Source organism: Eucalyptus grandis, chromosome 1, assembly GCF_016545825.1.
Source record: "Eucalyptus grandis isolate ANBG69807.140 chromosome 1, ASM1654582v1, whole genome shotgun sequence".
Classification (NCBI taxonomy): domain Eukaryota; kingdom Viridiplantae; phylum Streptophyta; class Magnoliopsida; order Myrtales; family Myrtaceae; genus Eucalyptus; species Eucalyptus grandis.
The window spans coordinates 18535056-18552294 of record NC_052612.1 but is presented as its reverse complement, the minus strand read 5'-3'; the positions used below and the strand labels follow the sequence as shown (position 1 = coordinate 18552294).

The 17239-nt window shown below is 39.9% G+C and overlaps 2 pseudogenes; both read left to right on the top strand.

Moving 5' to 3' along the window:
• Nucleotides 1-702: 702 nt before the first annotated feature.
• On the top strand, nt 703-2444 carry LOC120295884 (annotated as a pseudogene).
• A 32-nt stretch (nt 2445-2476) lies between these two features.
• LOC120295876 lies at nt 2477-8309 on the top strand (annotated as a pseudogene).
• Nucleotides 8310-17239: the final 8930 nt, after the last annotated feature.

Sequence of the window (17239 nt, the reverse complement as noted above, 5' to 3'; positions counted from 1 at the left end):
CCAAAAATGCTGTCATCTTAACAGCCCATGCTTGATAATTCTCTCCGGTAAATACTGGAGAAGCCATCGCAGAGAAACCACTCGACCCTGTTTCCATCACCCTTTAACTTCTTTACACTTCGATACTTGCTTCACTTCACAGTCCCTCAAGATCATTCACGCTCTGATACCATTGTTGTTACTGATCAAAAAACAAGTAAACAAGAAACAGAAAACCAGAAGCTATATTTTTCAGATGAGGAAGAGAAGCACAGAGAAACAGAACACAAACTTGCATACGTCTGTTCTTAAAACAAAAACTGTCGAGTACCACAACTAAATACAAAACAAAAACTGCTCACGTGCGTGCAACACATAACTGCACACAAACATGCTATTAACTTCCTAGAAAATAGCAAAAACACTAAATACATAACTAAATGAACTTGGCTGTTTTTTTAATAAAAAAACAGAGTAAAACAGAGGAAAAAAAAAAGACAGAAAACAGCAGCCTCGAGACATTATAATCCAACAGATAGCCACACGTAGGGACTGAAAAATTGATGATAGGATGTGATATGAGTTATACCAAACACAAGCTCCATTGGAATCTCACACAAGGAAGTTTATGTTCATCTGCCTTCCGTTAAGAACACGACTCCTCCTTGTATGTCTTCACTCACAAACTCTGTAAAATAGCGTTTCCTAATCTGCTTGAAACAAATGAGGAATTGGCTCCTCCTATGGTTGGTCTTAATATTCGCACATACCAACCCTTTCAGCATAGACACAGTATTGGTCTCGGGCCAGTGTTTTGGCGATCAGAAATTGCTGCTGCTGGAATTGAAGAGTAGCCTCAACTTCAATGCTTCTTTGTCCACGAAATTGGTCAAATGGAATGAGAGCAATGATTATTGGGAAGGTGTGACCTGCAAAGGTAGCCAAGTCACGGGGCTTGATCTGAGTAACGAGAGTATCACTAGTGGACTTGATGATTTATCGAGTCTTTTCAGACTCAATTATCTTCAGAGGCTGAATTTGGCTTTCAACAACTTCCCGTCTTTGGAGATTCCATCTGGGTTCGGTAATTCACCAATTTGGTCTACCTAAATCTTTCAAATGCAGGGTTCGCAGGGCAGGTTCCAATTGGAATATCACATTTGACAAGGTTGGTTACTCTTGATGTATCCCTGATTTATCTTCCTGGGTTCACTTCACTGAAACTCGAGAATCCGAATCTAAAGATGCTTGTTGGGAATCTTAGCGAGCTGAGAGAGCTGTACCTTGATGGAGTGAACGTGTCTGCCACAGGCAATGAATTGTGCAATGCGTCGTCTTCTTTGCTGCTGAAGCTTCAAGTGTTGAGCCTGACGAATTGTTATTTATCAGGTCCCATTGAGTCTTGCTCTTCCCTCGTGAAACTTCATTCTCTGTCGGTGATTAAACTGGACGGCAATAATCTGTCTACCACCGTCCCGGAGTTCTTTGCCCTCTTCAGCAATTTAAAAACTCTGCATCTCAGTTCTTGTGGCCTGCAGGGAGTATTCCCTTGAAAAATCTTCCAGGTACAAACACTTCAGACCCTTGACCTATCATTCAACGAACTTCTTCAGGGGTTTTTGCCAGAATTTCCGGAGAATGATTCTCTTCGGACACTGCTTCTCAGTTTCACAAGTATTTCTGGGAGGCTCCCAGATTCAATTGATAAACTCAGAAATCTGTCAAGAATAGAACTGGTGAATTGCAGCTTTGGTGGAAATATTCCAAGCTGTTTCACGTATCTTTCGCAACTGACTTATTTGGACTTCTCATTCAACAATTTTAGTGGTTCAATTCCATCACTTAGTAAGTCCAAGAATCTGACACAAATCACTGTGTCCCACAATAATCTGGCTGGTCAGATCGATTCAACCCAATGGGAATCCCTCTTGAGTCTTCTTAATCTCGACCTGCAATTCAATTTACTTGAAGGAAATATTCCTTCATCTCTATTCACACTTCCATCAATTCAGAAGCTTCAACTTTCCAACAATCGATTTTCTGGTCAAGTGAATGGATCCTTTAATACTCCATCACACAAACTGGATACACTTGATTTGAGCAACAACAATATAGGAGGAGAACTACCGATGTCTATATGGGAATTCCGAGGGCACAAATACCTCTCACTTTCTTCCAATAATTTCAGTGGCTCATTCCACATTAATTTGGTTCAGCAGCTGAGAAACCTTTCTCATTTGGATCTTTCCTACAATCGTTTTTCCATTGATGCCATAAATACTGCTTCTCAGGCATCTTCATTCCCTAACATTGCAACTTTAAAGTTGGCTTCTTGCCAGTTGAGGACCTTACCTGAGTTCTTGGCTGAGCAACACAGATTGATATATCTAGACCTCTCTGACAATGAAATTCAGGGCAAGATACCAAAATGGATATGGGAGCTTCAAGATCTTGTGTATTCCTAGACGATATTGGAACACCGTTGTCTAATCTTACTTCTGCTCTGAAGTTCTTGACCTCCATAAGAACAGGCTCCGTGGACAAACGTTACCACTACCGCCGCTTGCCATACACATGGACTTCTCGAGTAACAACTTCACTTTAGACATTCCACCTGCTATTGGTACGAGTCTTCCTGTGAAAATATTCTTCTCCCTGTCCAATAACAATTTCCAGGGGTCTATCCCAGAATCAATTTGCAGAGCTAGTTATCTCGAGGTGCTCGACCTATCTCATAATTATTTGAGGGGAAGTATTCCTGGTTGCTTGGTGATGGAGTCTCTCAAGGTATTAAATCTGCGAAATAATGCCTTGGATGGTAGCATTATCAATTTCCCCGAAACATGTGGTTTGAAGACTTTGGATCTCAGCATTAATCTATTACAAGGGAAGTTCCCAACGTCATTGGCAAATTGCACAACTCTGGAGGTTTTAGACTTGGGAAACAACCAAATTGATGACGTGTTTCCATGTGAATTGAAGAGCATTGCAAGTCTACGTGTCCTTGTTTTACGATCCAACAAGTTCCATGGAAGGTTTGGGTGTCCGGAGACTAATGGCCCTTGGAAGATGCTTCAAATTGTGGACATATCTTCCAACAATTTCAGTGGCATTCTGCCTGCTCAATCCCTCATGACTTGGGAGGCTATGAAGGCTAATGTGGACTTCAATTATATCCAATATCCACTCTATAACATTTCTGGACTCTTTTATCGGGATACAGCAAGCGTCATCCTCAAAGGTCGGCAAGTGGAGCTCTATTATCAGGATACAGTAAGCGTCACCATCAAAGGTCTGCAAGTGGAGCTGGTGAAGATTTTGACTCTTTTCACTTCAATCGACTTCTCATGCAACAATTTCGAAGGTCCGATACCTGATACTTTGGGGGCTCTCAAAGCGCTTTATTTCCTCAACTTATCAAATAATGCACTCTCAGGGCCAATTCCTTCATCCTTAGGGAACTTGCAACAGCTTGAATCCTTGGACCTTTCACGGAACGACCTCAACGGGACAATTCCCACATGGCTTTCAGATCTTAATTTTCTTTCCGTGCTGAACCTCTCATACAATAAACTTGTGGGATGCATCCCAGCGATCAAATAATTTCTCACCTTTTCAGTAAGTTCCTTTGAAAATAATAGTGGATTGTGTGGATTTCCACTGGAAACAATTTGCTCAAGTTCTTTCGGAGGAAACCTTGGTTTGTGCAGGATTCCGCTCGAGAAAACTTGCTCAATTACCAGGAATAGGACGGAAGAAGCAGGTTGTGTTCCATCTGAAAGTGACCCAGATGATGGCAGCGACTACGACGATAGTAAAAAGAAGTGGTTTTACATGGGCATACCACTTGGGTTCGTGGTTGGCTTTTGGATATTTTGTGGTCCGTTAGCCTTTGCCAGATCATGGAGGTTTGCTTATTATCAATTCTAGGATAAAGTGTTGTTCAAACACTCACATCCATGAAGAATTCCATAGTGGTTCGGTTATTAAACTTGACAAAGAGCAATTTCGATCTTTCTTCTTTTCATAGTTCTTCATCACCATTAAAATGACAGGTTTTGTTTATTGATCAATAGAACTCTTGCTTGCTAATCAAAATAAAAAGTAGGTCTGCATCTATTGTAGAAACCGCCATAACAAAGAAAAATAGGTATTCGTCTATAGTACCTGCACTTATGTTGCTTGCGCAATTGGATCCTTTATTCCTTTTTTCTGGATCGACTCCTATAGCTCTGCCATATTCTCGATCAAGTCCTACTTATATAAATTTTAGTAGGTCAGATGTAGAATGCTAAAATGATATTTTCTTTTTGTTATCAAAAAGGTAAAAAGTCAATAATGTCAAAATCAAAAGAAACCAATTTTTCAAGTGAATTGTAGAAGATTAAAGTGCGAGACCGGGAGAGGCGCGAGAAGGGGTGGAGGACTTGGTAAATGTTAGCAAATAGACAACAACTATTTCGTACTATTTTGAAAACTTATGAATATGTATTTCATGCTATACTTTTTTTATGGGTTGAATTTATTAATTTTTATAAGAAATTATCGCGTGATTGTAAATTTCTAACTGTGACAGACAAGCAATCCTCTGTCTACTTTTGCTACCAATGGGGTTTTCCATTTGCCGACTCTTTCCTAAATTCAACAGCATAGAATAGTGTTCGTAGTTTGTTTCAAGACACTAGAATCGTCCAAAAGCTTATCCTCTTTGTAACCCAAAAAAAATTAGACGGGAGAAAATTGCAGAGTAGCTATCATCAACGGTGTCCTATGCAGTAAGTTTGAAGTAAAGTGCAATCAAAATCTTGTACTCTTACTTGAGATTCAAAATATTTCCTTTACTTTCTTTTGTTCAAAATATGGTCTTCGTACTTTCAAAAAATGTCTCTGTCCAATTTTGAGTCATTCTAATGACCATATTTTCTCATGTGCATTGAATGCCGTTTAAAAAAAAAAAAAAAAAAAATGTTGATATGCCTTTTTGGGGCCAAACTAACGTGGACACATTCACACGCACACATTATTTTCTGTTTCTCGGACGCACATCCATCTAGAGTGCACATTGTCGTGGTGGTCATAGGCTTTAGGGGAGACAAGTTGGAGACCTGAGAGTGTGCAACTACCGCTAAAAAAGGAAACTCGTCATGTTGAAAGAAAGGAAGGACGGTTGATATCTAATTTTTGGTCGACATTTCAGGCAATATTTGTTCGAAAATAATGAAAATTACATATAGATAAAATATAAATAAATAAAAAGAGGGCTTAATTTAGTCTTAGTGTAGTTTGCACAGCCCATGAAGGCAATCCTCAGACCGGTAGTGGCCCAAATCCACCAAAATTAGAAACGGTCCAATTGACATGATTGAAACCATATTACTATACATTTAGGTTGATTTGTTTGGGCTGATTTTCACTGATCAGTTTTTGAATTACACATGTATGAGCACTTCAACATCGAACGTATCTATTCTCTGTATTATACTGTCCATGCTTTTCAGTCCTCATTGATTCCCAGGGCGTACACTGAATTGAACTCACAGAAAGCGATTCTGAACAATATTATCTTAAATGACAGGCAAGAGGCAAGGTATCAACCTATACAAGAACAAACGAACAATCAAAAATCAACAAAGAGTAATGAAGACCGATATTGTACTGAAATCGTGTGTAATGCATCTTGGCCGGCAAATAAAGTCATGGTAATTGCATTATAAGATCACTATGTGCGTATCATGTCAATATGTTCTTATATCGATCAACAACAAGAACAAATCTGCACTACTCCGGTTCAGACATATCATCAAACAGGCACTATGCATGCGGTTGCGATCACAAAACAGGAATCCATAACCAAACCATCTCGGCATCATCAAAACAGTCTCAAGTCGCAAATAGATACTCAATTAGAGATGATCTTCATCTAATTCAGACCTTTAGTTCTCAGTTTAAGCTCGGTTTCTATTTGACATCAACTACACATCGCGTGATTGATTCAGGCAAATTAGCAAACAGGTGGTGAGCGCCTGGTTGAGGAACAAAACGAAACGGCAGTGAGCACGTAATCGATACCAGACTAACACTAAAGCAATGCACGACATTCACAATTATAGAGATCAACTCAGACACGATTGGCTTTCAAACGAACTCACGACCTTGAATAAGAACAATAACTGAGCGCGACTGATGATTAGAAAAGATGGAAGAGGTCCTGGAGATGTCACCAATGAGTATCGACGCTGGCGATGAAGGAAAGAACCTGAATCCGAGTGCTCCAACGATTTTGACTAAAAGGCAAGGGCAAACAGAGCACTTCTCGTGACTGCGACGCTGGAAACGTAGAGAGGTAGCCGCCTCGGAGCTCCTGAGCCGGACGAGGATTTTATTTTGTTACTCCGTCCAGAGTTTCTTCAGTGACTGGAGAGGACTGAGACGAGCACTGATGATCCAAGAAAGATACCGAGAAGTCATTGCTATTGATCGAATCGAAATAGGAAACCAGCTTTTAATCCTTTTGGGCTCGATTTAATGATTAGGAGCTCGAAGTGAAGAGTTCAATTTCGATCAAGCTTCAGTCACCGCTGTTTTCCTCCATCGGAGGAAGAAGATGATAGAAATCAGACGCAGATTACGAGAATCTCTAATGGCGATGCTCGGCAGTGATAAAATCCATCCAGCCGAGTTCATCTGCAACTGGCTCCGGTCTGTTTATTTATTTCGTTCATTTCATTTCTTTTTTCAGTCATATTTTATTGACTTTTAATCAAAAATTGCATGTATGATTTGTCGGACAAAAATTCATGCGTTAGCAATAGAAAACGCATAAGTTTTAGGCACCTATTATGACAGTGGCTTGTACTTCTTTCATATGGTCTACTCAACTAACGCACATATTTCTAACCTCATTATTTTGTCATCTTCAATTGAAATTTTCCCAAACATAAATTTCTTGAACCGCTAATTATCAATCCTTTCAGGTATGGTTTCCTATAAATATGTAGAATAGCACCCATGAGTAAGCCTAATTGTTGTCAAACTTCTTTGGCAAACTATATAGGTTTTTAGCATGGATTTAATTGGCCATCTTGCCCATAGGCAATAATGCTAATCTTGCCAGATTATTTGCATTAATTGGCATGTTAGGCCCATCAAATATATTCACATAAGGGGTACCAATGGAACCATTGGCATTATATTTTCAACATTTGGCTGTTGGGTCACAACTTGCTAGCATCTAAAAGCAATTTATATATATGATCTAAAATATTGTGAAGGGATGAAATATCTTGAAAATGGAAATTTGAAGTTGAATATACTAAGCATGTTGTAGTATCATTTTGTTACACCAGGATATTTTCTCACTCTTGGTGGACCAAAAGGTCAATTGCATCCTTGGGCAATTTTAGATCGAATTCCGATGATCAATTTTCAGGGTCTTGTATACCATGTAAAAGCAGCCTTTAGTACACAAAGATTAGAATTTGCATTAGTGTGCATTTGAATGAAATTGACCAACCTAATATTCACCTCATGGCTTTGAGTCCTTGAAGGCAAATATTTCTGGACTCCAATTTTTGGAATGACGAGGTTGAGGCTTCGCCTTCTCCATTATGAAAGGTAATCACCTTTTATGCATAAATTCTTTGTAGCACTTTATGAACATAACAGTCTTTCGACTATTGTTAGAGTAACAACATGTTGCGAGCCTTAAATTCTTGAATGAGTGGGCTTTGAGCAATTTCTAATTATTATTATTTTTTTGTGACCAATGACAAACTATACTCTCACGATAGATTAAGGATGGTCACATAAATATTTCTCTTCTTTGTACTGAAAGGTGGCGTTGTAGGAATGCAACATCACATGATCAGACTATTCCAAATCTTTTCTAAGTGGTCAAGCTTGTCGTACAAGATTTTATGGAATTTTCAAACATGCTTATGGATGAGAATGGAGTTGAGTTAAGCAAGGAAGTCAATTCTCTTAGGGAAAGGACAAACTCTTGACTCCACCGTTAGATCAAGAGTTGAAGTTTAATGCAGATGCTGAAAATAAGGATACCAATTGCACAATTGGGGAGAGGCTCAGTTATCCAAGTGTGGATATGATGTGGAAGATGAAACTTGTTGATGGAAGCAGAGATACGGCTCTTCTTCTGGCTAGCAAATTTGCTGAATCCATTGGCATCAAGGGATTTTTGAAGGTGATTGCAATGTCTCGAATGATGCCATTCAACAAAAGGGGCTTTACCGTTGGAGTATTCAACCTTTCATCTTGAACCCTCACTTTCTACTTCGCAGCAATCCGAGATGGAGAATGAAGTGGACTCATAGGCCTAACATGGCACTGCTCATGAGATTGCAAATTAGGCTTTTAATTAAATAAAAATCGAATCTTTGTTTTTTCTTTTTTGTAACAATCTCCCATCTAGAGTAAAAAAGAATAATGCTAACAAAGTTTTCTTTAATTTATCGTTTTACGTAGGTACTAATTTCACTCTATAATGTTTGAAATGGAAAAAACTTCTAGGAAAAAAATATAATATATTTTCAAGTGAAAAAGGCAAGATGTACCAATTGGCATTGTGATCGAAGGGCGACAAAGCATATGACTCAATCAGAGAGAGAGAGAGAGAGAGAGAGAGAGAGAGAGAGAGATTCTTCTGCTTGTCCAATGGATAGCTTGCAATTGCAAGCCCAATTGTATTTGGAAGTTGAAATTTTACCATGTCTAGGGACATTCAAAAGGGCTTTTCGACCAAAAAAAAAAAAAAAGGGCCATTTCAGTTCTGGGCCGAAAAAGCTCATCTTCGAGGCCACGTCCCTTCCCCAAACTGACATGGAATGTGCGATTGGGGCCATTAATTTATTTACGCAATTAACTCCATTATTTTTTACCTGATTAATGTGTTCAGTCTTCAACTTGATTTGTTTATTCAATCAGGTCCTTCATCATCATAGTGATTCTCTCAAGCTTTACTGAAGGACTCAACTGATGTAGCAAAAATTGATCATAGGGAGCGCCAATATCATCTGAAAAAAAAAAGGCTGGTGAGGGCCTCATTGCACATTTTCTGACAAGAGTTAAAAGGATGTAAAAACCCGGTTTGCGACACCTTCAAAATTGACAATCCCAAGACGTGTGCTATTGTGATTAGTCGCACGCGCGCGTGTTTGTTTGTGTTGTGCGTGCATGGTTTGCAAGTGGCAATGGTCGCGTCACAATCGCCAGAGAGAGACCGGCGGCATGAGCCATAGTCTAGATAGAGCGACCATCAATTTCCATTCATTTCATATGATTGAGAAAAAAAAAAAAAACCAGTATTGTGCACTATGTGGCCGTTAAATGTTTTAGACATGGAAAAAGGAAAGGGCGACAACATTACTGTGCATTATCGAGTCATTATCCCATTTCTCATAAGGGTAAGCACTTTTTACATGGGTATCGATGTGCATCGTCTAGTTTGCAATTGCATCCCAAGACATAACATAACCACCAAGTTCAAAGACTAATTTACCCCTCCTGTAAAAAGTAAAAGCACCCGAAGAACACTAGTCACTACCAAATTAGTCACTAACCAAGAAAAGTCCTAACCCTTTAACTAGCCATTGCCCGTGATGGCTACCTCTACTATCACATACTCAACTTTATGATCTATTTAATTCAAGAACTCGCAATCCTCAATTCCCTCTACTTTGTCATGCTTCGGTAAAAAAAAAAAAAAATCATAATAATATGACAATTCACTAGAATGCATTTGGAGTGATTGATTTCTAGGTAGATTGGTTCTCGACCTTTGGCCTAAAACTGATTTTATAATCCCTGTGGAAACCAAACCGATTGTTTCAGGGACTGCCGGCTCCTGCATTGTCCATTTCTACTTGGGAAATTGCCACTTTCCTTCATTTTGGTAAAATGTTTAAAACAAGATTATATAAAATAAAAAAAATTGTTATTTCCTTTCACGAATGTTAGTTTGGTCAAGTGGTTATGCAAATATTTATTCACAATGAAAACCATAGTTCAAATCTTGTGAGTACAAATTTCTTTTTCGCTAATAATAAAGCTTTAAAAACCTGATTCACAAGCCTTGTGCGTACAAATTTCTTTTTCAGCAATATGTGGGGCTATGTAACTCGTAGTCTATTTGATTTTTTTACTTGTTGTCTGTCAATGAAGACGCTCCTACCATCCTTCAATGCACTGAAGGCACTCTTGACGCACTGAGCCTTCGTCCCGGCTTTTCCCATTTCCAGTTGTGTCCTGCAAAGAACAAGCGCAGGACACGCGAAAAGTAATGGGTATCAACCATCTCGCGCAAAAGCCTACAACAGTCTAATCTCACTGTTGGGAATAACGGATCCCCGAAAACCGGATTCGACACTAAATCGAACCCTAAATCAATGCGGAAGCGTAGCCGGGAAAATCACGTATCACCGATCGTAAAGCACACCACGATTCGAGCGTACCTTGTTAGCCACATTAAACACCAATGCTGAAGACCAAGGAAGAAATTCTGATCCGATGATGTCAATTCGCCTTGAAAGGAAGACGGTATCGCCGTAAGCGTTTTCTTCTTTTTGGAGGGAGAGTGGGAGAGAACGTACGTTGGAATTGTGCCAAAGGGTGTCTTCTCTCTCTCTCTCTCTCCTCCCTTTATACCTTCCCCCATCCACGGGCCCTATTCGTGGGCCGGGCTTTTGGGCCCAACTTGGGCGAGACGGGCCAACTCAGGCCCATCAATAAAGAAAAATCCATCATCTCCCACTCGCACATGGTGGTCCAAAACCAACATGGGCGGACAGCCCTACTTAACCCCATCGAGAAAAATCCATCATAGACTCTCACTTAACATGATGGGCCGAAGTAATCCTCTTTTCCTCTCTTCAACATTCATACCGGTGAATAATCCGTGCGACCAGCATACTTTGAGAGCTCGTTGCCATACATCCGTTAGGAATATATAGCAGCTCATAATGGGCATTTCACTCCGAGTAGATTTAGTATGCAAGTACCTAGATCGATCGATCACATTTATATCTCTCTTGATCTCTTTTAAACAATGATATATATATTGTATTTACAATTATGATTATCCCAAAGATAGTCATAATTGGTTAACCGGTGAATACAAAACTTCAATGTGATTCTCCAAAATCGATCTTCCTCTTTCCTTCAAACTCTCAATTTCAGTTCAGCTTGCTTTTCTAGAAATGCCCCATTAGATCGAATCAAACTCATGACCATTGGCAACATCCTAAGATAGCAAACACTAAATAGAAATCTTGAGACTAAGTAAGAGTCATGAGGGGACTAAAAAATTGAGGAACTCTTTTCCTCAAGAGTCTCACACGACATAAAAAAAGTTGAGATCAAACTTTTGCCACTCTTATTGGTCGTCTCATGCATACGTAGTATGAAATACGTATTACGGTATCAACTCCTTTCCCATGGAGCGTATGTCTACACCTTTCAATACCGTACAGATGATAGTTCGGACATACCCAATGTCTAACTTGAGTTCACGTATCTACTCATTCACTAAATTCATCAGAACTCACATCTGGCATCTTAGACAGATAAAGTAAAATATGTTGGGTATTTTACTTTCGGACATCGTAAGAATTATGTCCTCATCTTAACACTTAGTTAAGGCGACATACATGTTTTAAGCTTGAGCTCTCGATTACCACCTAGATAACAAGTTTAAAAACAGTCTCATATCTATTTATCACACAGTAAACAGAGGCGATTACCCGTGTGAGTGGGCTAATCTTATATCTGTCCGACATACTTCTCATAACTTAAAGTAATGCACTGAGCATTAAGATGCATAAAGATCAAACAAAGATTCATAGGCATTAATGATGAAAACACAAATTCATCAAATTGTGAACACTTAGGGAAATTACAATATTCAGTACATCAGACTCTACGCGATCCTAGAGATTTCATATAGTCACAAAACACATCTCTAGGTATTGGCTTTGTCATAGGATCTGCTACCATTCTATGCGTAGTATGTACTATAAGTTCACATCTTTTCGTGCAACCATATCTTTGACGAAATTATACTTGGTATCTATATGTTTGGTCTTGCCATGATATTTTGGATCTTTGGTGTACACTTTTGCTGCTTGACTATCACAGTTAACCAACAATGCATCTGCAGCACTTCCAATAACACCTAAATGATCCAAAAATCTCTTAAGCCAAACACCTTCTTATACTGCTGCTGATAATGCCACGAACTCAACTTACATCGTGAACAAGGCTATACACTTTTGTTTCTTACTACTCCAACATATGGTGCCATTATTCGGTAAGAAAACAAACCCAGAGATAGATTTTCTTTCATCTAAATCTCCTTCCCAAACAGCATCAAAATAGCCTTAGAGTCGCAGATCCCTTCCTTAATAACTCAACGTATTATCAGCAGTCCCCTTTAGATACCTCAGTATTCTCTTAACGTCTTTTCAATGTGCTTGACCTGGATTGGATTGGTAACTACTCACCATTCCAACTGTAAAATATATGTCAGGTCTTGTACACATCATAGCGTACATAAAGCTTCATATAGCACTAGCATAAGGAACATGTTTCATTTGTTCCTTCTCTTGTGGAGTCCTTGGACACAGTCTATGGCTCAATCCTTCACCTTTTGCAATAGGAGTGTCTATGGGTTTACAATTCCATATCCTTCAATTCAAAATTGGAAGACAACCAACTTTTGATAGTATTGACAAACTCCATATTGCTTCCAGCAATTAGTATATCATCAACATATAATGATATGATCACAAATTGATCATTGGATATTTTGATATATACACAATGATCATCATCTATCATTGTAAAGTCATATGCCATTATGGCATTATGAAAACGTATATATCATTGTCTTGACGACTGCTTAAGGCCATATATCGACCCCCAAAGTCAACATACCTTTTCTTCTTGGCCTTTCACTATGAAACCAGTAGGTTGTTCCATATATGCTCCTTCCTCTAATTCTCCATTGAGGAAAGCATTCTTTACATCCATTTGATGTAACTCAAGATCCATACTAGTCACTATTGCCAGAATAATGCGAATCAAGGTAAATCTCACCACAGGAGAAAATGTATCTTCATAATCAATTTCTTCCTGTTGATTATACCCCTTCGCCACAAGGCGAGCCTTATGCCTTTCTATCAAGCCATCAGCCTTTCGCTTTATTTTGAGAACCCACTTGTTTCCAATAGCTCTGCGTCCCTTTTGGAAGATCAACCAATTCCCAGACTTGGTTTGACTTCATTGACTCCATCTCCTCTTTTATTGCATAAATCCATTTTTCCTTACTAGGGCATTTAAGAGCCTCATTAATATTTCTTGGCTCATCCTCATCTTGTGAAGCAACCATAAAAGTTTCCCTTTCAATGTCAAAACATCGACGGAGAATACTTTGGCGACTTGTTCACCGTATGGGAGATTGTACACTTAGCACATCATTCCCCATCATGCTCCCACTTGGATTAGATAATGATGATGTCGTCACATCAGGTGGTTGCAATTGAGAATGAGTTGAATTCAATTCATCACATCTCATATTACTCCCACTTGGACGAACTCCACTGACATCATTATCTTGATCCAAGGTTTCAAATAGGGAGTAATCTTCCCTATTTCGCCCCTTTTAGGAAATTCATCCACTAAGGATGTGACATCCCGTGATTCAAATTCAGTTATACTCCCACTTTCCTGCTCACCTATGAACACATACCCTTTTAAGTGTTCGCAGTATCTCATGAAAATACTCTTATTTTCTTTCGGGACCCAATTTCCAAAACTTGTGAGAGGACTCATGAGTATAGGCAGCACAACCCCATGGCTTAAGAAAACTTAAGTCCGGTTTTCTAACTGTCCATAACTCATATGAAGTGGAAATAACTGATTTGGAAGGCACCGGTTAAGTATTTAGGCAGCAAAGATTAACAACACATCACTCCAAAAAGTGATAGGTAAGTTAGCATGCGCCATCATGGACCTAACCATTCCAAAAGAGGGTTGTTTCTTCTCTCCGCAACACCATTTTGTTGAGGAGTATATGGAATAGACAACTATCTTTATATTCCTTTTTCATCACATAATTTTCTGAACTTATCAGATAAATATTCTCAACCTCGATCGGATCTAAATACCTTTATTTTCTTGTCTAATTGATTTTCTGCCAGGTTCATAAACCTTCTGAAACAACTTATGCTTCATATTTATGAGAAATCAAATAGACATATCCGACTCGAATATAATCATCTATAAAAAAAAAATGATGAAATAAACAGCCCATTGCCTTCCTCTCATAGTCATTGGACCACAGACATCAGAATGGATTAAATGCAGATGAAATTAAGCTCTTTTTATCTTTTCTAAATGGTTTCCTTGTTGTTTTCCCTATTAGGCAATGCTCACATATGGACAAATCAACTTTTTCAATGTTGCCCAACAAGCCCTCTATGGCTAGTCTATTCATACGTTGGCCCATATGACCAAGTCTAGCATGCCACCTTATTCACATCATTATCATATAAGGTAGAAGACGTGAAACGGGGGAATAACATATTGACATCATCACAGTCAACATTTAGTACAATAAAACCATTCAGAAAGTGACCACAATCATAGTAGTTTGTATCTAAACACAAATCTACACCTTTATTATGGAAGTTTATACCAAAACCAAGCTTAACCAACACTAAGACAGACACTAAATTTCGACGAATCTCCAGAGCATATAGAACATCAAGATGCGTCCACCATGCATGTTCAATTGGCAGGTGCCAATCCCTTTAACTTCAGCTCTGGAGTCATATCCCACATAGATCCACTTAGTTCCAGTTGGTACTCGTCGGAATTCTACGAAGGATCCTCTATCCTTCGCTATATGGTCTATCGCTTATGAATCTACAGTTCACATAGGATTGGATTCAACTAATATTTCAAAACTTGACACATAAGCAAAGTTCTTAAATGTACAAGAGGTGTTGACCTTTTTCGGCTCACTACAGTTGCGAGTATAGTGACCTCTCTTGTCACAATTGTAACATTTTACCCTTGACATTTTCTTCACTTGAGGACGTTTTCCTCTCTTGTGTTGGTTAACTCTTGATTTCTTGCAATAAGGACTTGATCCTTTGCATTCCCACATATTGATCGAATCAATACGCTTGCGCTTAGAGCACAAAGCCCTTTCTAAGCTAGAACTAGCATTGAAAATATCTATTTTCAGCTCAAATGCCGTTAGACGGTCCTCAGCTAGCTCAAGATGGTGCACAGCATCCTCAAGATCTTCCATAACATGGTCAAGAGCTTCTAGTGCTTCTTGCTTTTTCAACACATATTGAATCTTCATATTCAATATTTCACAATTGTTGCCGTTCATATCAGCAATAACGTTCTTAGTTGCTGAAAACATCGTTCTGAACACATCAGACATACATGCACGAATAATTAATGCCTATCATTTATGCATCCCTATTTGCATAGACCCATCATATTAATGAATAATTTCAACTAAGGCTTTAGAATCAAAAGGTCACTATGTTTCCAATCATCCTCCAAAATCCTAACTCAAAATTATTATTAATATAATTGTCTTATGCAAAATCAATTCTATGAAGCTACAAAAGCTTTTAAAACTACCCACAACTAATTACCCACAGCAACCAGCAATAACGTAGAAAGCAAATAAAATCTTAACATCCAATAAATTAACAATGCTTTCACATGATACAACTAATATATCGGTTGCTACATCAACAACAATCAGGTAGTAAACATTACATAATTAATCAAAGAAATAAATAGGGAATGTCCCTTCTAATCTATCAGCCATAATATCGAGAAATTTGAAGGCACATTTGCCAACCATGGAAAAACTTTTGAAGAGCTTTCATGTTGCCTCCAAGGCGCATTCACTCGGCGCCATGTGGCGCTCAATCTAAGGGTTGAACTTTTGGCCAACTCAATCTATAGTGCTCTCTTACAAAAGCTTTCACCAACCTCCTATAACCCGGGACCACGTTGACCTCCCATAGCCGATCTAACACGCTTGCCATTCGGGTGGAAGAGTGTTCATCAAAGCCGGCACTTTCTCAAAAAATCCGGCATAAGATAACCATTCCGATGATTTCTGTATCATCCGATTGACCCTAACCACATGTGATACTAAATCACCTTCATGCCACCGATAATTAGCTAATTCGACATCGGCCTTTTAAGTCTTGCATTTCCCTCGTCCGTTTCGGGATTGCGGAGGTATCCTTGCATAACACATCATAGTTCCGCAACAAATGCGAACTAAAAATGGATCACTTATAATCCACAATAAATATAAGGGAAAATACATAATTTTCCAAAATTCATGCAACAAATGCAGAATTAAAAATGGATTACTTATAACCCACATAGGCATGACTGATCGGGTCAACGGTCAACGGTCGGTCAACTGGTCGGGTCAACGGGCGCGCGGGGTCGGAGGACCGGTCGGACCGGACGAACCGACCGCACGTGCCGCGCGCGTGCGCTGCCTGACGTCACGCAGACGTCAGCCGGCACGTGCCTCGCGCGTGAGCGTGGTGACGTCACGCAGACGTCAGCCGCACGTGCGCGGCATGCGCCAGGCTGATCGGGTCAGGTCGGTCGCCGTCGGGTCGGGTCGCCGGCGCTGACGTCATTAATGATGTCATCCCGACGGTTATTGACTGTTGGGTGACGTCACGATGACGTCGGCGTCGGCTCGCCCGACCGGCACGTGCCGTTTCGCCCGGTCGCGCGGCGCGCACGTGCCGGTTCGTCACCGGTGCGTGTGGCGCACGCGCCGCCATTGCCGCCGGGCGCGTCGCGCCCACGCGCAGCCGGCTTCGGCCGCGCGTGTGGGCGCGTGCGGCGTCTCCCGGTGGCGTGCGATATGTCGCGGACTCGTCTCGACGTCGCCTTTCTCCCCATGTGTTCAGAAAACGATTTCGACTTACAAAAACTCAGAAAAATGACCGAACAACGCTCAGGTGTCGGGATTTCTCACCCCGATCCGTACGGCCGAAAATTTTTCGCGAAAAATCAATCAAAAAAGATTAAATTGATCGGGAAAACGTGAACTAGGGCTCTGATACCAATGTTGGGAATAACAGATCCCCGAAAACCGGATTCGACACTAAATCGAACCCCTAAATCAATGCGAAGCGTAGCCGGGAAAATCACGTATCACCGATCGTTAAGCACACCACGG